The sequence below is a fragment of the Olea europaea genome, unplaced genomic scaffold, assembly GCF_002742605.1.
Source record: "Olea europaea var. sylvestris unplaced genomic scaffold, O_europaea_v1 scaffold115, whole genome shotgun sequence".
In the NCBI taxonomy this organism is placed as follows: domain Eukaryota; kingdom Viridiplantae; phylum Streptophyta; class Magnoliopsida; order Lamiales; family Oleaceae; genus Olea; species Olea europaea.
In genome coordinates, this window is record NW_019228897.1 from 486,014 (window position 1) to 511,611 (window position 25,598).

The following is a 25,598-nucleotide window of genomic DNA, read 5'->3' on the forward strand; positions in this document are numbered from 1 at the left end:
TCGGCCCATAAGTACTTTTCAAAAATGTAGCGACCGTTTTAGATTGAACTCACGGCATCGTCGTGACGTAAGAGGGATTTCAGCTTTTTTTTTTGAAGAACGAGCACTTGCATATTTGGATTGTCGACGTTCGAACAATTGAGCGTATCTTTTGCACACGGTTTTCGTTTTGGGCCCATGAGTACTTTTTAGAAATGTAGCAACCGTTTTGGATTGAACTCACACATCGTCGTGACGTAAGAGGGATATCGACCATTTGTTTTTCGAAGAATGAGCACTTCCATTTTTGGATTGTCGGCGTTCGAAGAATTGAGGATAACTTTTGCACACGGTGTCCGTTTTGGGCCCTTAAGTACTTTTCGAAAATGTAGCGACCGTTTTGGATTGAACTCACGCCATCGTCGTGACGTAAGAGGGATTTTGACCATTTTTTTCGAAGAACGAGCACTTGCATATTTGGATTGTCAGCCTTCAAAGAATTGAGCACAAGTTTTGTACACGGTGTCCGTTTTGGGCCCATAAGTACTTTTCGAGAATGTAGCGACCGTTTTGGATTGAACTCACCACTTTTCTGTGACATATGAGGGATTTCAGGCATTTGTGATTCGAAGAACGAGCACTTGCATATTTGGATTGTCGGCATTCGAAGAATTGAGCGTAACTTTTGCACACGATTTTCGTTTTGGGCCCATATGTACTTTTCGTAAATGTAGCGACCGTTTTCGATTAAACTCAAGGCATCATCATGTCGTAAGAGGGATTTCGACCATTTATTTTTCGAAGAACGAGCACTTGTATATTTGGATTGTCGGCGTTCAAAGAATTGAGCGCAACTTTTGTACACGGTATCCGTTCTGGGCCCATAAGTACTTTTCCAAAATGTAGCGTTCGTTTTGGATTGAACTCACAGCTTTGCCATGACGTATGAGGGATTTTGGGCGTTTTTCTTTCGAAGAGTGAGTGCTTACATATTTGGATTGTCGGCGTTAGAAGAATTGAGCGTAACTATTGCACACGATTTCCATTTTGGGCCCGTAAGTACTTTTCGAAAATGTAGCGACCGTTTTGGATTGAACTCATGGCATCATCGTGACATCAGAGTGATTTCGGCCATTTTTTTTGAAGAACGAGCACATGCATATTTGGATTGTCGACGTTCGAAGAATTGAGCGTAACTTTTGCACACGATTTTCGTTTTGGGCCCATAAGTACTTTTCGAAAATGTAGCGACCATTTTGGATTGAACTCATGCATCGTCATGACGTAAGAGTGATATCGACCGTTTGTTTTTCGAAGAACGAGCACTTCCATATTTGGATTGTTGGCGTTCGAAGAATTGTGCGTAACTTTTGCACACGGTGTCCGTTTTGGGCCTATAAGTACTTTTTAAAAATGTAGCGACCATTTTGGATTGAACTCAGGCCATCGTCGTGATGTAAGAGGGATTTTGACCGTTTGTTTTTCAAAGAACGAGCACTTGCTTATTTAGATTGTCGGCCTTCGAAGAATTGAGCGCAATTTTTGTACACGGTGTCCGTTTTGGGCCCACAAGTACTTTTCAGAAATGTAGCAACCGTTTTGGATTGAACTCATCACTTTTTCGTGACGTATGAGGGATTTTGGGCATTTGTTTTTCGAAGAACGATCACTTGCATATTTGGATTGCCGACATTCTAAGAATTGAGGGTAATTTAGGCACACGATTTTCGTTTTGGGCCCATATGTACTTTTCGTAAATGTAGCGACCATTTTGGATTAAACTCACGGCATTGTCATGACGTAAGAGGGATTCCTACCATTTGCTTTTAGATGAACGAGCACTTGCATATTTGGATTCTGGCGTTCGAAGAATTGAGTGTAACTTTTGCACACGGTGTCTGTTTTGGGACCATAAGTACTTTTCGGAAATGTAGCGACCATTTTGGATTGAACTCACCACTTTTCCATGACGTATGAGGGATTTTGTGTGTTTCTTTTTCGAAGAACGAGCACTTACATAATTGGATTGTCGCCATTCAAAGAATTGAGCGTAACTTTTGACACAGTTTTCGTTTTGGGCCCATATGTACTTTTCGTAAATGTAGCGACCGTTTTGGATTAAACTCACGGCATCGTTGTGATGTAAGAGGGATTTCGGCAGTTTGTTTTTTGAAGAACGAGCACTTGCATAATTGGATTGTGGCGTTCGAAGAATTGAGCGTAACTTCTGCACATGGTGTCTGTTTTGGGCCCATAAGTACTTTTCGAAAATGTAACGACCGTTTTGGATTGAACTCACAGGTTTTCCATGACGTATGAGGGATTTCAGGCATTTTTTTCAAAGAACGAGCACTTGCATATTTGGATTGTCAACGTTCGAAGAATTGAGCGTAACTTTTGCACACGATTTCCGTTTTGGGCCCATAAGTACTTTTCAAAAATGTAGCGATCATTTTGGATTGAACTCCCGGCATCGCCGTGATGTTCGAGGGATTTTGGCCCTTTGTTTTTAGAAGAATGAGCACTTGCTTATTTGGATTGTCGGCGTTCGAAGAATTGAGCGTAACTTTTGCACACGATTTCCATTTTAGGCCCATAAGTACTTTTCGAAAATGTAGCTACCATTTTGGATGGAACTCATGGCAACGTCATGATGTAAGAGGGATTTTGGCCATTTATTTTTTTGAAGAACGAGCACTTGCACATTTGGATTGTCGACGTTCGAAGAATTGAGCGTAACTTTTGCACACGATTTTCATTTTGGACCCATAAGTACTTTTCGAAAATGTAGCGGCCGTTTTGGATTGAACTCACGCATCGTCATGACGTAAGAGGGATATCGGGCATTTTTTTTGAAGAACGAGCACTTGCATATTTGGATTGTCAGCGTTCGAAGAATTGAGCTTAACTTTTGCACACGGTATCCGTTTTTGGCCCATAAGTACTTTTTGAAAATGTAGCGACAGTTTTGGATTGAACTCACAGCATTACCACGATGTATGATTGATTTCGGGCGTTTTTTTCGAAGAACGAGCACTTGCATATTTGGATTGTCGGCGTTGGAAGAATTGAGCATAACTTTTGCACAAGGTGTTCGTTTTGGGCCCATAAGTACTTTTCGAAAATGTTGCGACCGTTTTGGATTGAACTCATGGCATCGATGTGAAGTAAGAGTGATTTCAACCGTTTGTTTTTAGAAGAACGAGCACTTGCTTATTTGGATTGTCGGCGTTCGAAGAATTGAGCGTAACTTTTGCACACTGTTTCCGTTTTGGGCCCATAAGTACTTTTCGAAAATGTAGCGACCGTTTTGGATTGAACTCAAGGCATCATCATGATGTAAGAGGGATTTTGGCCATTTGTTTTTAGAAGAACGAGCACTTGCTTATTTGGATTGTTGGCGTTTGAAGAATTGAGCGTAACTTTTGCACACGATTTCCGTTTTGGGTCCATAAGAAAATGTAGCGACCGTTTTGGATTAAACTCACTCATCGTCGTGACGTAAGAGGGATATCGGGCATTTTTTCGAAGAACGAGCACTTGCATATTTAGATTGTCAGCGTTCGAAGAATTGAGCTTAACTTTTGCACACGGTGTCCGTTTTGGGCCCATAAGTACATTTCAGAAATGTAACGACAGTTTTGGATTGAACTCACGGCATTACCGCGATGTATGTGTGATTTCGGGCATTTTTTCGAAGAATGAGCACTTGCATATTTGGATTGTCGGCGTTGGAAGAATTGAGCATAACTTTTGCACAAGGTGTTCGTTTTGGGCCCATAAGTACTTTTCGAAAATGTTGCGACCGTTTTGGATTGAACTCATGACATCGTCGTGAAGTAAGAGGGATTTCAACCGTTTGTTTTTAGAAGAACGAGCACTTGCTTATTTGGATTGTCGGCGTTCGAAGAATTGAGCGTAACTTTTGCACACTGTTTTCATTTTGGGCCCACAAGTACTTTTTGAAAATGTAGCGACTGTTTTGGATTGAACTTAAGGCATCGTCATGATGTACGAGGTATTTTGGCCATTTGTTTTTAGAAGAACGAGCACTTGCTTATTTGGATTGTTGACATTTGAAGAATTGAGCATAACTTTTGCACACGGTTTTCGTTTTGGGCCCATAAGAAAATGTAGCGACCATTTTGGATTGAACTCACGCATCATCGTGATGTAAGAGGGATATCGACCATTTATTTTTAGAAGAACGAGCACTTGCATATTTGGATTGTCGGCGTTCGAAGAATTGAGCGTAACATTTGCACTTGGTTTCCATTTTGGGCCCATAAGTACTTTTCGAAAATGTAGAGACCGTTTTGAATTGAACTCATGCATCATCATGACGTAAGACGGGTGTTGACCATTTGTTTTTCAAAGAATGAGCACTTGCATATTTGGATTGTCGGCGTTCAAAGAATTGAGCGCAACTTTTGCACGGGCCCATAAGTACTTTTCGAAAATGTAGCGACTGTTTTGGATTGAACTCACCACTTTACCGTGACGTATGAGGGATTCCGGGCATTTTTCTTTCGAAGAACAAGCACTTGCATATTTGGATTGTCGACGTTTGAAGCATTGAGCGTAACTTTTGCACACGATTTTCGTTTAGGCCCATAAGTACTTTTCGAAAATGTAGCGACCGTTTTGGATTAAACTCACGGCATCGTCGTGACGTAAGAGGGATTTTGGCCATTTTTTTTGTAGAACGAGCACTTGCATATTTGGCTTGTCAGCGTTCGAAGAATTGAGCTTAACTTTTGGACACGGTGTCCATTTTGGGCCAGTAATTACTTTTCGAAAACGTAGCGACCGTTTTGGATTGAACTCACAGCTTTTCTATGACGTATGAGGGATTTTGGGCATTTTTCTTTCAAAGAACGCACTTTTGCATATTTGGATTGTCGGTGTTCGAAGAATTGAGCGTAACTTTTGCACACGATTTATGTTTTGGGCCCATAAGTACTTTTCAAAAATGTAGCGACCGTTTTAGATTGAACACACGACATTATCGTGACGTAAGAGGGATTTCGATCGTTTGTTTTTTGAAGAACGAGCACTTGTATAGTTGGATTGTCGGCGCTCGATGAATTGAGCGTAACTTTTGCACACGGTGTCCGTTCTAGGCCCATAAGTACTTTCAAAAAATGTAGCAACCGTTTTGGATTGAACTCACAGCTTTCCCAAGACGTATGAGGGATCTCGGGCATTTTTTTCAAAGAACGAGCACTCGCATATTTGGATTGTAGGCGTTTGAAGAATTGAGCTTAACTTTTGCACACGGTGTCCGTTTTGGGCCCATAAGTACTTTTCAAAAATGTAGCGACAGTTTTGGATTGAACTCACAGCATTACCGTGACGTATGAGTGATTTCGGCCATTTTTTCAGAGAATGAGCACTTGCATATTTCTATTGTCGGCGTTGGAAGAATTGAGCATAACTTTTGCACACAGTGTTCGTTTTGGGCCCATAAGTACTTTTCGAAAATGTTGCGATCGTTTTGGATTGAACTCACGGCATCATCGTGAAGTAAGTGGGATTTCGACCGTTTATCTTTAGAAGAATGAGCACTTGCTTATTTGGATTGTCGGCGTTCGAAAAATTGAGCGTAACTTTTGCACACGGTTTCCGTTTTGGGCCCATAAGTACTTTTCGAAAATGTAACGACTGTTTTGGATTGAACTCAAGGCATCATCACGATGTAAGAGGGATTTCAGCCATTTGTTTTTAGAAGAACGAGCACTTGCTTATTTGGATTGTCAGCGTTCGAAGAATTGAGCGTAACTTTTGCGCACGGTTTCCATTTTGGGCCCATAAGTACTTTTCGAAAATGTAGAGACCATTTTGGATGGAACTCATGCATCATCTTGACGTAAGAGGGGAGTCGACCATTTGTTTTTCGAAGAACGAGCACTTGCATATTTGGATTCTCGACGTTCGCAGAATTGAGCGCAACTTTTGTACGGGCCCGTAAGTACTTTTCGAAGATGTAGCAACCATTTTGGATTGAACTCACCGCTTTTCCGTGACGTATGAGGAATTTCAGGCATTTTTCTTTCGAAGAATGAGCACTTGCATATTTGGATTGTCGGCGTTCGAAGAATTGAGCGTAACTTTTGCACACGATTTTCGTTTTGGGCCCATAAGTGCTTTTCAAAAATGTAGCGACCGTTTTGGATTAAACTCACGACATCATCGTGGCATAAGAGGGATTTTGACAGTTTTTTTTGTAGAACGAGCACTCACATATTTAGATTGTCGGCGTTCGAATAATTGAGCGTAACTTTTGCACACAGTGTCCGTTTTGGGCCCATAAGTACTTTTCAAAAATGTAGCGACCATTTTGGATTGAACTCACGGCTTTTTCATGACGTATGAGGGATTTAGGGCATTTTTCTTTCAAAGAACGAGCACTTGCATATTTTGATTGTCGGTGTTCGAAGAATTGAGCGTAACTTTTGCACACGATTTTCGTTTTGGGCCCATAAGTACTTTTCGGAAATATAGCGACCGTTATGGATTGAACTCGCGACATCATCATGATGTAAGAGGGGCTTCGACCGTTTGTTTTTTGAAGAACGAGCCCTTGCGTAGTTGGATTGTCGGCGTTCGAAGAATTGAGCGTAACTTTTGCACACGGTGTCCGTTCTGGGCCCATAAGTACTTTTCGGAAATGTGGCAACAGTTTTGGATTGAACTCATAGCATTACCATGATGTATGAGTTATTTCGGGCATTTTTTTCGAATAATGAGCACTTGCATATTTGGATTGTCGGCGTTGGAAGAATTTAGCATAACTTTTGCACACGGTGTTCGTTTTGGGCCCATAAGTACTTTTTGAAAATGTTGTGACCGTTTTGGATTGAACTCACGGCATCATCGTGAAGTAAGTGGGATTTCGACCGTTTGTTTTAGAAGAAGGAGCACTTGCTTATTTGGATTGCCGGCATATGAAGAATTGAGCGTAACTTTTCATCACAGTTTTCGTTTTGGGCCCATAAGTACTTTTCGTAAATGTAGCGACCATTTTGGATTGAACTCAAGGCATCGTCATGATGCAAGAGGGATTTTGGCCATTGGTTTTTAGAAGAACGAGCACTTGCATATTTGGATTGTCGGCGTTCGAAGAATTGAGCTTAACTTTTGCACATGGTGTCCGTTTTGGGCCCATAAGTACTTTTCGAAAATGTAGCGACCGTTTTGGATTGAACTCACAGCTTTTCCGTGACGTATGAGGGATTTCGGGCATTTTTCTTTCAAAGAACGCGCTTTTGCATATTTGGATTGCCGGTGTTCGGAGAATTGAGCGTAACTTTTGCACACGATTTATGTTTTGGGCCCATAAGTACTTTTCGAAAATGTAACGATCGTTTTAGATTGAACTCACGACATCATCGTGACGTAAGAGGGATTTCGACCGTTTGTTTTTTGAAGAACGAGCACTTGTATAGTTGGATTGTCGGTGCTCGAAGAATTGATCGTAACCTTCACAAACGGTGTCCGTTCTGGGCCCATAAGTACTTTTAAAAAATGTTGCAACCGTTTGGGATTGAACTCACAGCTTTGCCATGACGTATGAGGGATCTCGGGCATTTTTTTCGAAAAACGAGCACTTGCATATTTGGATTGTCGGCGTTCGAAGAATTGAGCTTAACTTTTGCACACGGTGTCCATTTTGGGCCCATAAGTACTTTTCGAAAATGTAGCGACCGTTTTGGATTGATCTCACAGCTTTTCTGTGACGTATGAGGGATTTCGGGCATTTTCTTTCAAAGAACGCGCTTTTGCATATTTGGATTGTCGATGTTCGAAGAATTGAGCATAACTTTTGCACACGATTTATGTTTTGGGCCCATAAGTACTTTTCGAAAATGTAGCGACCGTTTTAGATTGAACACACGACATCATCGTGATGTAAGAGGGATTTCGACCGTTTGTTTTTTGAAGAACGAGCACTTGTATAGTTGGATTGTCGGCGATCGAAGAATTGATCGTAACTTTTACAAACAGGGTCCGTTCTGGGCCCATAAGTACTTTTAAAAAATGTAGCAACCATTTTGGATTGAACTCACAGCTTTGCCATGACATATGAGGGATCTCGGGCATTTTTTTCGAAAAACGAGCACTTGCATATTTGGATTGTCGGCGTTCAAAGAATTGAGCTTAACTTTTGAACATGGTATCCATTTTGGGCCCATAAGTACTTTTCGGAAATGTAGCGACAATTTTGGATTGAACTTACAGCATTACCGTGACGTATGAGTTATTTCAGGCATTTTTTCAAAGAACGAGCACTTGCGTATTTGGATTGTCGGCGTTGGGAGAATATAGCATAACTTTTGCACACGGTGTTCGTTTTGGGTCCATAAGTACTTTTCGAAAATTTTGCGACCGTTTTGGATTGAACTCATGGCATCATCGTGAAGTAAGAGGGATTTCGACCGTTTGTCTTTAGAAGAACGAGCACTTGTTTATTTGGATTGTCGACGTTCGAAAAATTGAGCGTAACTTTTGCACACAATTCCGTTTTGGGCCCATAAGTACTATTCGAAAATGTAGCGATCGTTTTGGATTGAACTCATGCATCATCATGACATAAGAGGGATATCGACCATTTATTTTTCGAAAAACGAGCACTTGCATATTTGGATTGTCGACGTTCGAAGAATTGAGCGTAACATTTGCACACGGTTTCCGTTTTGGGCCCAAAAGTACTTTTCGAAAATGTAGAGACCGTTTTGGATTGAACTCATGCATCATCGTGACGTAAGAGGGGAGTCGACCATTTTTTTTTCGAAGAACGAGCCCTTCCACATTTGGATTCTCGGCGTTCGAAGAATTGAGCGCAACTTTTGCACGGGCCCGTAAGTACTTTTCGAAAATGTAGCGACCATTTTGGATTGAACTCACATCTTTTCCGTGACGTATGAGAAATTTCAGGCATTCTTCTTTCGAAGAATGAGCACTTGCATATTTGGATTGTCGGCGTTCGAAGAATTGAGCGTAACTTTTGCACACGATTTCTGTTTTGAGCCCATAAGTGCTTTTCAAAAATGTAGCGACCATTTTGGATTAAACTCACAGCATCATCGTGACATAAGAGGGATTTCGACAGTTTTTTTTGTAGAACGAGCACTTCCATATTTGGATTGTCGGCGTTCGAAGAATTTAGCGTAACTTTTGCGCATGGTGTCCGTTTTGGGCCCATAAGTACTTTTCAAAAATGTAGCGACCGTTTTGGATTAAACTCACAGCATCATCGTGACATAAGAGGGATTTCGGCAGTTTTTTTGTAGAACGAGCACTTCTATATTTGGATTGTCGGCGTTCGAAGAATTTAGCGTAACTTTTGCACATGGTGTCCGTTTTGGGCCCATAAGTACTTTTCGAAAATGTAGGTACCATTTTGGATTGAACTCACAACTTTTTCGTGACGTATGAGGGATTTCGAGCATTTTTCTTTCAAAGAATGAGCACTTGCATATTTGGATTGTCGGTGTTCGAAGAATTGATCGTAACTTTTGCACACGATTTTCATTTTGGGCCCATAAGTACTTTTCGAAAATATAGCGACCGTTATGGATTGAACTCGCGACAACATCCTGATGTAAGAGGGGCTTCGACCGTTTGTTTTTTGAAGAACGAGCACTTGCGTAGTTGGATTGTCGGCGTTCGAAGAATTGAGCGTAACTTTTGCACACGGTGTCCGTTCTGGGACCATAAGTACTTTTCGGAAATGTAGCAACAGTTTTGGATTGAACTCACAGCATTACCATGATGTATGAGTTGTTTCGAGCATTTTTTTTCGAATAATGAGCACTTGCATATTTGGATTGTCGACGTTGGAAGAATTTAGCATAACTTTTGCACACGGTGTTCGTTTTGGGCCCATAAGTACTTTTTGAAAATGTTGTGACCGTTTTGGATTGAACTCACGGCATCGTCGTGAAGTAAGTGGGATTTCGACCATTTGTTTTTAGAAGAAGGAGCACTTGCTTATTTGGATTGTCGACGTTCGAAGAATTGAGAGTAACTTTTGCACAAGATTTTCGTTTAGGGCCCATAAGTACTTTTCGTAAATGTAGCGACCGTTTTGGATTGAACTCAAGGCATCGTCATGATGCAAGAGGGACTTTGGCCATTGGTTTTTAGAAGAACGAGCACTTGCAAACTTGGATTGTCGGCGTTCGAAGAATTGAGCTTAACTTTTGCACACGGTGTCCGTTTTGGGCCCATAAGTACTTTTCAAAAATGTAGCGATAGTTTTGGATTGAACTCACAGCATTACCGTGACGTATGAGGGATTTTGGGCATTTTTCTTTCAAAGAACGAGCAGTTGCATAATTGGATTGTCGGTGTTCGAAGAATTGAACGTAACTTTTGCACACGATTTTTGTTTTGGGCCCATAAGTTCTTTTCGAAAATATAGCAACCATTTTGGATTGAACTCACGACATCATCGTGACGTAAGAGGGGTTTCGACCATTTGTTTTTTGAAGAACGAGCACTTACGTTGTTGGATCGTCGGCGTTCAAAGAATTGAGCGTAACTTTTGCACACAGTGTCCGTTCTAGGCCCATAAGTACTTTTCGAAAATGTAGCGACCGTTTTGGATTGATCTCACAGCTTTTCTGTGACGTATGAGGGATTTCGGGCATTTTCTTTCAAAGAACGCGCTTTTGCATATTTGGATTGTCGATGTTCGAAGAATTGAGCATAACTTTTGCACACGATTTATGTTTTGGGCCCATAAGTACTTTTCGAAAATGTAGCGACCGTTTTAGATTGAACACACGACATCATCGTGATGTAAGAGGGATTTCGACCGTTTGTTTTTTGAAGAACGAGCACTTGTATAGTTGGATTGTCGGCGATCGAAGAATTGATCGTAACTTTTACAAACAGGGTCCGTTCTGGGCCCATAAGTACTTTTAAAAAATGTAGCAACCATTTTGGATTGAACTCACAGCTTTGCCATGACATATGAGGGATCTCGGGCATTTTTTTCGAAAAACGAGCACTTGCATATTTGGATTGTCGGCGTTCGAAGAATTGAGCTTAACTTTTGCACACGGTGTCCATTTTGGGCCCATAAGTACTTTTCAAAAATGTAGCGACCGTTTTGGATTGATCTCACAGCTTTTCTGTGTTGTATGAGAGATTTCGGGCATTTTTCTTTCATAGAACGCGCTTTTGCATATTTGGATTGTCGATGTTCGAAGAATTGAGCATAACTTTTGCACACGATTTATGTTTTGGGCCCATAAGTACTTTTCGAAAATGTAGCGACCGTTTTAGATTGAACACACGACATCATCGTGACGTAAGAGGGATTTCGACCGTTTGTTTTTTGAAGAACGAGCACTTGTATAGTTGGATTGTCGGCGCTCGAAGAATTGATCGTAACCTTCACAAACGGTGTCCGTTCTGGGCCCATAAGTACTTTTAAAAAATGTTGCAACCGTTTGGGATTGAACTCACAGCTTTGCCATGACGTATGAGGGATCTCGGGCATTTTTTTCGAAAAACGAGCACTTGCATATTTGGATTGTCGGCGTTCAAAGAATTGAGCTTAACTTTTGCACGCGGTGTCCATTTTGGGCCCATAAGTACTTTTCGAAAATGTAGCGACCGTTTTGGATTGATCTCTCAGCTTTTCTGTGACGTATGAGGAATTTCGGGCATTTTTCTTTCAAAGAACGCGCTTTTGCATATTTGGATTGTCGATGTTCGAAGAATTGAGCATAACTTTTGCACACGATTTATGTTTTGGGCCCATAAGTACTTTTCGAAAATGTAGCGACCGTTTTAGATTGAACACACGACATCATCGTGACGTAAGAGGGATTTCGACCATTTGTTTTTTGAAGAACGAGCACTTGTATAGTTGGATTGTCGGCGCTCGAAGAATTGATCGTAACTTTTACAAACAGGGTCGCAACCATTTTGGATAGAACTCACAGCTTTGCCATGACATATGAGGGATCTCGGGCATTTTTTTCGAAAAATGAGCACTTGCATATTTGGATTGTCGGCGTTCAAAGAATTGAGCTTAAATTTTGAACATGGTATCCGTTTTGGGCCCGTAAGTACTTTTCGAAAATGTAGCGACAATTTTGGATTGAACTCACAGCATTACCATGACGTATGAGTGATTTTAGGCATTTTTTCAAAGAACGAGCACTTGCGTATTTGGATTGTCGGCGTTGGGAGAATATAGCATAACTTTTGCACACGGTGTTCGTTTTGGGTCCATAAGTACTTTTCGAAAATTTTGCGACCGTTTTGGATTGAACTCATGGCATCATCGTGAAGTAAGAGGGATTTCGACCGTTTGTCTTTAGAAGAACGAGCACTTGTTTATTTGGATTGTCGGCGTTCGAAAAATTGAGCATAACTTTTGCACACAATTTTCGTTTTGGGCCCATAAGTACTATTCGAAAATGTAGCGATCGTTTTGGATTGAACTCATGCATCATCATGACATAAGAGGGATATCGACCATTTATTTTTCGAAAAACGAGCACTTGCATATTTGGATTGTCGACATTCGAAGAATTGAGCGTAACATTTGCACACGGTTTCCGTTTTGGGCCCAAAAGTACTTTTCGAAAATGTAGAGACCGTTTTGGATTGAACTCATGCATCATCGTGACGTAAGAGGGGAGTCGACCATTTGTTTTTCGAAGAACGAGCACTTCCACATTTGGATTCTCGGCGTTCGAAGAATTGAGCGCAACTTTTGCACGGGCCCGTAAGTACTTTTCGAAAATGTAGCGACCATTTTGGATTGAACTCACATCTTTTCCGTGACGTATGAGGAATTTCGGGCATTTTTCTTTCGAAGAATGAGCACTTGCATATTTGGATTGTCGGCGTTCGAAGAATTGAGCGTAACTTTTGCACACAATTTCTGTTTCGAGCCCATAAGTGCTTTTCAAAAATGTAGCGACCGTTTTGGATTAAACTCACAGCATCATCGTGACATAAGAGGGATTTCGACAGTTTTTTTTGTAGAACGAGCACTTCCATATTTGGATTGTCGGCGTTCGAAGAATTTAGCGTAACTTTTGCACATGGTGTCCGTTTTGGGCCCATATGTACTTTTCAAAAATGTAGCGACCGTTTTGGATTAAACTCACAGCATCATCTTGACATAAGAGGGATTTCGGCAGTTTTTTTGTAGAACGAGCACTTCCATATTTGGATTGTCGTCGTTCGAAGAATTGAGCGTAACTTTTCCACACGGTGTCCGTTTTGGGCCCATAAGTACTTTTCGGAAATGTAGCGACCATTTTGGATTGAACTCACAGCTTTTTCATGACGTATGAGGGATTTCAGGCATTTTTTTTTCAGAGAACGCGCTTTTGCATATTTGGATTGTCGGTGTTCGAAGAATTGAGCGTAACTTTTGCACACGATTTATGTTTTGGGCCCATAAGTACTTTTCGAAAATGTAACGACCATTTCAGATTGAACTCACGACATCATCGTGACGTAAGAGGGATTTCGACCGTTTGTTTTTTGAAGAACGAGCACTTGTATAGTTAGATTGTCGGCGCTCGAAGAATTGATCGTAACTTTTGCAAACGATGTCCGTTCTGGGCCCATAAGTACTTTCAAAAAATGTTGCAACCGTTTGGGATTGAACTCACAGCTTTGCCATGACGTATGAGGGATCTCGGGCATTTTTTCGAAGAACGAGCACTTGCATATTTGGATTGTCGACGTTCGAAGAATTGAGCTTAACTTTTGCACATGGTGACCTTTTTGGGCCCATAAGTACTTTTCGGAAATGTAGCGACAGTTTTGGATTGAACTCACAGCATTACCGTGACGTATGAGGGATTTCAGGCATTTTTCTTTTGAAGAACGAGCACTTACATATTTGGATTGTCGACGTTTGAAGAATTGAGCGTAACTTTTTGCACACAATTTTCGTTTGGTCCCATAAGTACTTTTCGGAAATGTAGCGACAGTTTTGGATTGAACTCACCACTTTACCGTGACGTATGAGGGATTTCGGGCATTTTTCTTTCGGAGAACGAGCACTTGCATATTTGGATTGTCGACGTTTGAGGAATTGAGCGTAACTTTTGCACACGATTTTCGTTTGGGCCCATAAGTACTTTTCGAAAGTGCAGCAACCGTTTTGGATTAAACTCACTGCATCATCGTGACGTAAGAGGGATTTCGACAGTTTTTTTGTAGAACAAGCACTTACATATTTGTATTGTCGGCGTTAGAAGAATTGAGCGTAACTTTTCCACACGGTGTCCGTTTTGGGCCCATAAGTACTTTTCGGAAATGTAGCGACCATTTTGGATTGAACCCACAGCTTTTTCGTGACGTATGAGGGATTTCAGGCATTTTTCTTTCAAAGAACGCGCTTTTGCATATTTGGATTGTCGGTGTTCGAAGAATTGAGCGTAACTTTTGCACACGATTTATGTTTTGGGCCCATAAGTACTTTTCGAAAATGTAACGACCATTTTAGATTGAACTCACAACATCATCGTGACATAAGAGGGATTTCGATCGTTTGTTTTTTGAAGAACGAGCACTTGTATAGTTGGATTGTCGGCGCTCGAAGAATTGATCGTAACTTTTGCAAACGATGTCCGTTCTGGGCCCATAAGTACTTTTAAAAAATGTTGCAACCGTTTGGGATTGAACTCACAGCTTTGCCATGACGTATGAGGGATCTCGGGCATTTTTTTCGAAAAACGAGCACCTGCATATTTGGATTGTCGGCGTTCGAAGAATTGAGCTTAACTTTTGCACACGGTGTCCGTTTTGGGCCCATAAGTACTTTTCAGAAATATAGCGACAGTTTTGGATTGAACTCACAGCATTACCATGACGTATGAGTGATTTCGGGCATTTTTTCAAAGAACGAGCACTTGCATATTTGGATTGTCGGCGTTGGAAGAAACTAGCATAACTTTTGCACACGGTGTTCGTTTTGGGCCCACAAGTACTTTTTGAAAATGTTGCCACCGTTTTGGATTGAACTCACGGCATCGTCGTGAAGTAAGAGGGATTTCGACCATTAGTCTTTAGAAGAACGAGCACTTGTTTATTTGGATTGTCGGCGTTCAAAAAATTGAGCGTAACTTTTGCACACGGTTTCCGTTTTGGGTCCATAAGTACTATTCGAAAATATCATTTTGGATTGAACTCATGCATCATCATGACATAAGAGGGATATCGACCATTTATTTTTCGAAAAACGAGCACTTGCATATTTGGATTGTTGACGTTCGAAGAATTGAGCGTAACATTTGCACACGGTTTCCGTTTTGGGCCCATAAGTACTTTTCGAAAATGTAGAGACCGTTTTGGATTGAACTCATGCATCATCGTGACGTAAGAGGGGAGTTGACCATTTGTTTTTCGAAGAAAGAGCACTTCCATATTTGGATTCTCGGCGTTCGAAGAATTGAGCGCAACTTTTGCACGGGCCCGTAAGTACTTTTCGAAAATGTAGCGACCATATTGGATTGAAATCACCGCTTTTCCGTGATGTATGAGGAATTTCGGGCATTTTTCTTTCGAAGAATGAGCACTTGCATATTTGGATTGTCGGCGTTCGAAGAATTGAGCGTAACTTTTACACACGGTTTTCGTTTTGGGCCCATAAGTGCTTTTCAAAAATGTAGCAACCGTTTTGGATTGAACTCACAGCTTTGCCATGACGTATGAGGGACTCGGGCATTTTTTTGAAGAACGAGCACTTGCATGTTTGGATTGTCGACGTTCGAAGAATTGAGCTTAACTTTTGCACATGGTGACCGTTTTGGGCCCATAAGTACTTTTCGGAAATGTAGCGACAGTTGTGGATTGAACTCACAGAATTACCGTGACATATGAGGGATTTCGGGCATTTTTCTTTCGAAGAACGAGCACTTACATATTTGGATTGTCGACGTTTGAAGAATTGAGCGTAACTTTTTGCACACGATTTTCGTTTGGTCCCATAAGTACTTTTCGAAAATGTAGCGACCATTTTGGATTAAACTCACGACATCATCGTGACGTAAGAGGGATTTCGACCATTTGTTTTTTGAAGAACGAGCACTTGTATAGTTGGATTGTCGACGCTCGATGAATTGAACGTAACTTTTGCACACGGTGTCCGTTCTAGGCCCATAAGTACTTTTAAAAAATGTAGCAACCGTTTTGGATTGAACTCACAGCTTTCCCAAGACGTATGAGGGATCTCGGGCATTTTTTTCAAAGAACGAGCACTTGCATATTTGGATTGTCGGCGTTCGAAGTATTGAGCTTAACTTTTGCACACGGTGTCCGTTTTGGGCTCATAAGTACTTTTCAAAAATGTAGCAACAGTTTTGGATTGAACTCACAGCATTACCGTGACGTATGAGTGATTTCGGCCATTTTTTCAGAGAATGAGCACTTGCATATTTGTATTGTCGGCGTTGGATTGAGCATAACTTTTCCACACGGTGTTCGTTTTGGGCCCATAAGTACTTTTCAAAAATGTTGCGATCGTTTTGGATTGAACTCACGGCATCATCGTGAAGTAAGTGGGATTTCGACCGTTTATCTTTAGAAGAACGAGCACTTGCTTATTTGGATTGTCGGCGTTCGAAAAATTGAGCGTAACTTTTGCACACGGTTTCCGTTTTGGGCCCATAAGTACTTTTCGAAAATGTAATGACCGTTTTGGATTGAACTCAAGGCATCATCATGATGTAAGAGGGATTTCAGCCATTTGTTTTTAGAGGAACGAGCACTTGCTTATTTGGATTGTCGGCGTTCGAAGAATTGAGCGTAACTTTTGCACACGGTTTCCATTTTGGGCGCATAAGTACTATTGGAAAATGTAGCGACCGTTTTGGATTGAACTCATGCATCATCATGACATAAGAGGGATATCGACCATTTATTTTTCGAAGAACGAGCACTTGCATATTTGGATTGTCGACATTTGAAGAACTGAGCGTAACATTTGCACACGATTTTCGTTTTGGGCCCATAAGTACTTTTCAAAAATGTAGAGACCGTTTTGGATTGTACTCATGTATCATCGTGATGTAAGAGGGGTATCGACCATTTGTTTTTCGAAGAACGAGCACTTGCATATTTGGATTGTCGACGTTCGAAGAATTGAGCGCAACTTTTGCACGGGCCCATATGTACTTTTCGAAAATGTAGCGACTATTTTGGATTGAACTCACCACTTTATCGTGACGTATGAGGGATTTCGGGCATTTTTCTTTCTAAGAACGAGCACTTGCATATTTGGATTGTTGACGTTTGAAGAATTGAGTGTAACTTTTGCACACGATTTCCGTTTGGGCCCATAAGTCCTTTTCGAAAATGCAGCGAACGTTTTGGATTAAACTCACCGCATCATCGTGATGTAAGAGGGATTTCGACAGTTTTTTTATAGAACGAGCACTTGCATATTTGTATTGTCGGCGTTCAAAGAATTGAGCGTAACTTTTCCACGCGGTGTCCGTTTTGGGCCCATAAGTACTTTTCGAAAATGTAGCGACCATTTTAGATTGAACTCACAGCTTTTCCGTGACGTATGAGGGATTTTGGGCATTTTTCTTTCAAAGAACAAGCACTTGCATATTTGGATTGTCGGTGTTCGAAGAATTGAGCGTAACTTTTGCACAAGATTTTCGTTTTGGGCCCATAATTACTTTTCAGAAATATAGCGACCGTTTTGGATTGAACTCACGACATCATCGTGACGTAAGAGGGGTTTCGACAATTTGTTTTTTGAAGAACGAGCACTTGCATAGTTGGATTGTCGACGTTCTAAGAATTGAGCGTAACTTTTGTACGTGGTGTCCGTTCTAGGCCCACAAGTACTTTTCAAAAATGTAGCAACCATTTTGGATTGAACTCACAGCTTTGCCGTGACGTATGAGGGATCTTGGGCATTTTTCCGAAGAACGATCACTTGCATATTTGGATTGTCGGCGTTCGAAGAATTGAGCTTAACCTTTCCACACGGTGACCGTTTTGGGCCCATAAGTACTTTTCAAATATGTATCGACAGTTTTGGATTGAACTCACAGCATTACCTTGTTGAATGAGTTATTTCGGGCAATTTTTTCGAATAACAAGCACTTGCATATTTGGATTGTCGGCGTTGGAAGAATTGAGCATAACTTTTGCACACGGTGTTTGTTTTGGGCCCATAAGTACTATTCGAAAATGTTGCGACCGTTTTGGATTGAACTCATGGCATCGTCGTGAAGTAAGTGGGATTTCGACCGTTTGTTTTTAGAAGAAGGAGCACTTTCTTATTTGGATTGTCGGCGTTCGAAGAATTGAGCGTAACCTTTGCACACGGTTTCCATTTTGGGCCCATAAGTACTTTTCGAAAATGTAGCGACCGTTTTGAATTGAACTCAATGCATCGTCATGATGTAAGAGGGATTTCAGCCATTGGTTTTTAGAAGAAAGAGCACTTGCTTATTTGGATTGTCGGCGTTCGAAGAATTGAGCGTAACTTTTGCTCACGGTTTTCATTTTGGGCCCATAAGTACTATTCGAAAAATGTAGCGACCGTTTTGAATTGAACTCATGCATCATCGTGACGTAAGAGGGATATCGACCATTTATTTGTCGAAGAACGAGCACTTGCATATTTGGATTGTCGACATTCGAAGAATTGAGCGTAACTTTTGCACACGATTTTCGCTTTGGGCCCATAAGTACTTTTTGGAAATGTAGCGACCGTTTTGGATTGAGCTCATGCATCATCGTGATGTAAGAGGGATATCGACCATTTGTTTTTTCAAGAACGAGCACTTGCATATTTGGATTGTCGGCGTTCGAAGAATTGAGCGTAACTTTTGCATACGATTTCCGTTTTGGGCCCATAAGTACTTTTTGGAAATGTAGCGAACGTTTTGGATTGAACTCACGACATCGTCATGACGTAAGAGGGATTTCGATCGTTTGTTTTTCAAAGAACGAGCACTTACATATTTGGATTGTCGGCGTTCGAAGAATTGAGCGTAGCTTTTGCACACAGTGTTCGTTTTGGGCCCATAAGTACTTTACGAAAATGTTACGACCATTTTGGATTGAACTCACGGCATCGTTGTGAAGTAAGAGGGATTTCGACCGTTTGTTTTTAGAAGAATGAGCACTTACTTATTTAGACTGTCGGCGTTCGAAGAATTGAGTGTAACTTTTGCACACGGTTTCCGTTTTGGGCCCATAAGTACTTTTCGGAAATGTAGCGACCGTTTTGGATTGAACTTAAGGTATCGTCATGATGTAAGAGGGATTTCGGCCATTTTTTTTGAAGAACGAGCACTTGCTTATTTGTATTGTCGGCGTTCGAAGAATTGAGCGTAACTTTTGCACACGGTTTCCAGTTTGGGCCCATAAGTACAATTCAAAAATGTAGCGACTATTTTGGATTGAACTCATGCGTCATCGTGACGTAAGAGGGATATTGACCATTTGTTTTTCGAAGAACGAGCACTTGCATAGTTGGATTGTCGGCGTCCGAAGAATTGAGCGTAACATTCGCACACGATTTTCGTTTTGGGCCCATAAGTACTTTTCGGAAATGTAGAGACCGTTTTAGATTGAACTCATGCATCATCGTGACGTGAAAGGGATATCGACTATTTTTTTTCCGAGGAACGAGCACTTGCATATTTGGATTGTTGGCATTCGAAGAATTGAACGTAACTTTTGCACACGGTGTCCATTTTAGGCCTATAAGTACTTTTCGAAAATGTAGCGACCATTTTGGATTGAACTCACGGCATCTTCGTGACATAAGAGGGATTTCAATCGTTTATTTTTTTAAGAACGAGCATTTGCATATTTGGATTGTCGGCTCTCGAAGAATTGAGCGCAACTTTTGCACACGGTGTCCGTTTTGGGCCCATAAGTATTTTTCAAAAATGTAGCGATCGTTTTGGATTGAACTCACAACTTTTTCGTGATCTATGAGGGATTTCGAGCATTTTTCTTTCGAAGAATGAGCACTTGCTTATTTGGATTGTTGACGTTCGAAGAATTGAGCGTAACTTTTACACATGGTTTCCATTTTGGGCCCATAAGTACTTTTCGACAATGTAGCGACTGTTTTGGATTGAACTCACCATATTGTCATGATTTAAGAGGGATTTCGACCATTTGTTTTTAGAAGAACGAGCACTTGCTTATTTGGATTGTCTACGTTCGAAGAATTGAGCGTAACTTTTCCACACGGTTTCCGTTTTGGGCCCATAAGTACTTTTCGAAAATGTAGCGACCGTTTTGGATTGAACTCAATCATCATCATGATGTAAGAGGGATATCGACCATTTGTTTTTCAAAGAACGAGCACTTGCATATTTGGATTGTCGGTGTTCGAAGAATTGAGTGTAACATTTGCACACGATTTTCGTTTTGGGCCCATAAGTACTTTTCGAAAATCTAGCGACCGTTTTGGATTAAACTCACGGCATCGTCGTGACGTTAGAGGGATTTCGATCGTTTGTCTTTAGAAGAACGAGCACTTGTTTATTTGGATTGTCGGCGTTCGAAAAATTGAGCGTAACTTTTGCACACGGTTTCCATTTTTGGGCCCATAAGTACTATTCGAAAATGTAGCGACCGTTTTGGATTGAACGCATGCATCATCATGACATAAGAGGGATATCGACCATTTATTTTTCGAAAAACAAGCACTTGCATATTTGGATTGTCGACGTTCGAAGAATTGAGCGTAACATTTGCACACGATTTCCGTTTTGGGCCCATAAGTACTTTTCAAAAATGTAGAGACCATTTTGGATTGAACTCAAGCATCATCGTGGCGTAAGAGGGGTGTCGACCATTTGTTTTTCGATGAACGAGCACTTGCATATTTGGATTCTCGGCGTTCGAAGAATTGAGCGCAACTTTTGCACGGGCCCGTAAGTATTTTTCAAAAATGTAGCGACCATTTTGGATTGAACTCATCGCTTTTCGGTGACGTATGAGGAATTTTGGGAATTTTTCTTTCGAAGAATGAGCACTTGCGTATTTGGATTGTCGGCGTTCGAAGAATTGAGCGTAACTTTTTCACACGGTTTCCGTTTTGGGCCCATAAGTGCTTTTAAAAAATGTAGCGACCGTTTTGGATTAAACTCACGGCATCATCGTGACATAAGAGGGATTTCGATAGTTTTTTTTGTAGAGCGAGCACTTACATATTTGAATTGTTGGCGTTCGAAGAATTTAGCGTAACTTTTGCACACGGTGTCTGTTTTGGGCCCATAAGTACTTTTCGAAAATGTAGCGACCATTTTGGATTGAACTCACAGCTTTTCTATGACGTATGAGGGATTTTGGGCATTTTTCTTTCAAAGAACGACCACTTGCATATTTGGATTGTCGGTGTTAGAAGAATTGAGCGTAACTTTTGCACACGATTTTCGTTTTGGGCCCATAAGTACTTTTCGGAAATATAGCAACCGTTATGGATTGAACTCGCGACATCATCATGATCTAAGAGGGGCTTCGACTGTTTATTTTTTGAAGAATGAGCACTTACGTAGTTGGATTGTCGGCGTTCGAAGAATTGAGCGTAACTTTTGCACACGGTGTCCGTTCTGGGCCCATAAGTACTTTTCAGAAATGTAGCAATAGTTTTGGATTGAACTCACAGCATTACCATGATGTATGAGTTATTTCGGGCATTTTTTTCGAATAATGAGCACTTGCATATTTGGATTGTCGGCGTTGGAAGAATTTAGCATAACTTTTGTACACGGTGTTCGTTTTGGGCTCATAAGTACTTTTTGAAAATGTTGCGATCGTTTGGGATTGAACTCATGGCATCGTCGTGAAGTAAGTGGGATTTCGATCGTTTGTTTTTAGAAGAGGAGCATTTTCTTATTTGGATTGTCGGCGTTCGAAGAATTGAGCGTAACTTTTGCACACGGTTTTCGTTTTGGGCCCATAAGTACTTTTCTTAAATGTAGCGACCATTTTGGATTGAACTCAAGGCATCGTCATGATGCAAGAGGAATTTTGGCCACTGGCTTTTAGAAGAACGAGCACTTGCATATTTGGATTGTCGGCGTTCGAAGAATTGAGCTTAACTTTTGTATACGGTGTCCGTTTTGGGCCTATAAGTACTTTTCGAAAATGTAGCGATAGTTTTGGATTGAACTCATAGCATTACCATGATGTATGAGGGATTTCGGGCATTTTTCTTTCAAAGAACGAGCACTTGCATAATTGGATTGTCGTTGTTCAAAGAATTGAGCGTAACTTTTGCACACGATTTCCGTTTTGGGCCCATAAGTACTTTTCGAAAATATAGCGATCGTTTTGGATTGAACTCACGACATCATCATGACGTAAGAGGGGTTTCGACCGTTTGTTTTTTGAAGAACGAGCACTTGCGTAGTTGGATTGTCGGCGTTCAAAGAATTGAGCGTAACTTTTACACACGGTGTCCGTTCTGGGCCCAAAAGTACTTTTCAAAAATGTAGCAACCGTTTTGGATTGAACTCACAGCTTTGCCATGATGTATGAGGGATCTCGGGCATTTTTTCAATGAACGAGCACTTGCATATTTGGATTGTCGACATTCGAAGAATTAAGCTTAACTTTTTGCACACGGTGACCGTTTTGGGCCCATAAGTACTTTTCGAAAATGTAGCGACAGTTTTCGATTGAACTCACAGCATTACCATGATGTATGAGTTATTTCAGGCATTTTTTTCGAATAACGAGCACTTGCATATTTGGATTGTCGGCGTTGGAAGAATTGAGCATAACTTTTGTACACGGTGTTCGTTTTGGGCCCATAAGTACATTTCGAAAATGTTGCGACCGTTTTGGATTGAACTCACGGCATCGTCGTGAAGTAAGTGGGATTTCGATCATTTGTTTTTAGAAGGAGCATTTGCTTATTTGGATTGTCGACGTTCGAAGAATTGAGCGTAACTTTTGCACACGGTTTTCGTTTTGGGCCCATAAGTACTTTTCGTAAATGTAGCAACTGTTTTGGATTGAACTCAAGGCATCGTCATGAAGCAAGAGGGATTTTGGCCACTGGTTTTTAGAAGAATGAGCATTTACATATTTGGATTGTCGGCGTTCGAAGAATTGAGCTTAACTTTTGCACACGGTGTCCGTTTTGGCCCCATAAGTACTTTTCGAAAATGTAGCGACAGTTTTGGATTGAACTCACAGGATTACCGTGACGTATGAGGGATTTCGGGCATTTTTCTTTCAAAGAATGAGCACTTGCATAATTGGATTGTTGTTGTTCGAAGAATTGAGCGTAACTTTTGCACACGATTTCCGTTTTGGACCCATAAGTACTTTTCGAAAATATAGCGACCGTTTTGGATTGAACTCACGACATCATCATGACGTAAGAGGGGTTTCGACCGTTTGTTTTTTGAAGAACGAGCACTTGCGTAATTGGATTGTCGGCGTTCGAAGAATTGAGCGTAACTTTTGCACACGGTGTCCGTTCTGGGCCCATAAGTACTTTTCAAAAATGTAGCAACCGTTTTAGATTGAACTCACAGCTTTGCCATGACGTATGAGGGATCTCGGGCATTTTTTCGAAGAACGAGCACTTGTATATTTGGATTGTCGACGTTCGAAGAATTGAGCTTAACTTTTTGCACACGGTGACCGTTTTGGGCCCATAAGTACTTTTCGGAAATGTAGCGACAGTTTTGGATTGAACTCACAGCATTACCATGATGTATGAGTTATTTCGGGCATTTTTTTCGAATAACGAGCACTTGCATATTTGGGTTGTCGGCGTTGGAAAAATTGAGCGTAACTTTTGCACATGATTTTCGTTTTTGGCCCATAAGTACTTTTCGAAAATGTTGCGACCATTTTGGATTGAACTCACGGCATCGTCGTGAAGTAAGTGGGATTTTGACCATTGGTTTTTAGAAGAACGAGCACTTGCTTATTTGAATTATCATCGTTCGAAGAATTGAGCGTAACATTTGCACACGGTTTCCGTTTTGGGCCCATAAGTACTATTCGTAAATGTAGCGACCATTTTGCATTGAACTCATGCATCATTGTGACGTAAGAGGGATATCGACCATTTATTTTTTCAAGAACGAGCACTTGCATATTCGGATTGTCGGTGTTCGAAGAATTGAGCGTAACATTTGCACACGATTTTCGTTTTGGGCCCATAAGTACTTTTCAAAAATGTAGAGATCGTTTTGGATTGAACTCATGCATCATCGTGACGTGAGAGGGGTATCGACCATTTGTTTTTCGAAGAACGAGCACTTGCATAGTTGGATTGTCGACGTTCGAAGAATTGAGCGCAACTTTTGCATGGGCCCATAAGTACTTTTCGAAAATGTAGCGACCGTTTTGGATTGAACTCACCACTTTACCGTGACGTATGAGGGATTTTGGGCATTTTTCTTTTGAAGAACGAGCACTTACATATTTGGATTGTCGACGTTTGAAGAATTAAGCGTAACTTTTGCACACGATTTTCGTTTGGTCCCATAAGTACTTTTCGAAAATGTAGCGATCGTTTTGGATTAAACTCACGGCATCGTCGTGGCGTAAGAGGGATTTCGGCCATTTTTTTGTAGAACAAGCACTTGCATATTTGGATTGTCGGCATTTGAAGATTGGAGCTTAACTTTTGCACACGGTGTCCGTTTTGGGCCCATAAGTACTTTTCGAAAATGTAGCGACCGTTTTGGATTGAACTTACAGCTTTTTTGTGACGTATGAGGGATTTCGGTCATTTTTCTTTCAAAGAACGAGCACTTACATATTTGGATTGTCGGTGTTCGAAGAATTGAGTGTAACTTTTACACACGATTTCCGTTTTGGGTCCATAAGTACTTTTCGAAAATGTAGCGACCATTTTGGATTGAACGCACGACATCATCGTGACGTAAGAGGGATTTCGACCATTTGTTTTTTGAAGAACGAGCACTTGTATAGTTTGATTGTCGGCGCTCGAAGAATTGAGCGTAACTTTTGCACACGGGGTCCGTTCTGGGCCCATAAGTACTTTTAAAAAATGTAGCAACCGTTTTGGATTGAACTCACAGCTTTCCCATGACGTATGAGGGATCTCGGGCATTTTTTTCGAAGAACGAGCACTTGCATATTTGGATTGTCGGCGTTTGAAAAATTGAGCTTACCTTTTGCACGCGGTGTCCGTTTTGGGCCCATAAGTACTTTTCGAAAATGTAGCGACAGTTTTGGATTGAACTTACAGCATTACCGTGACGTATGAGTGATTTCGGCCATTTTTTCAGAGAATGAGCACTTGCATATTTGGATTGTCGGCGTTGGAAGAATTGAGCATAACTTTTGCACACAGTGCTCATTTTGGGCCCATAAGTACTTTTCGAAAATGTTGCGACCATTTTGGATTGAACACACGGTATCATCGTGAAGTAAGAGGGATTTCGACCATTTGTCTCTAGAAGAATGAGCACTTGCTTATTTGGATTGTCGGCATTCGAAAAATTGAGCGTAACTTTTGCACACGGTTTTCGTTTTGGGCCCATAAGTACTTTTCGAAAATGTAACGACCGTTTTGGATTGAACTCAAGGCATCATCATGACGTAAGAGAGATTTTGAATGTTTGTCTTTAGAAGAACGAGCACTTGTT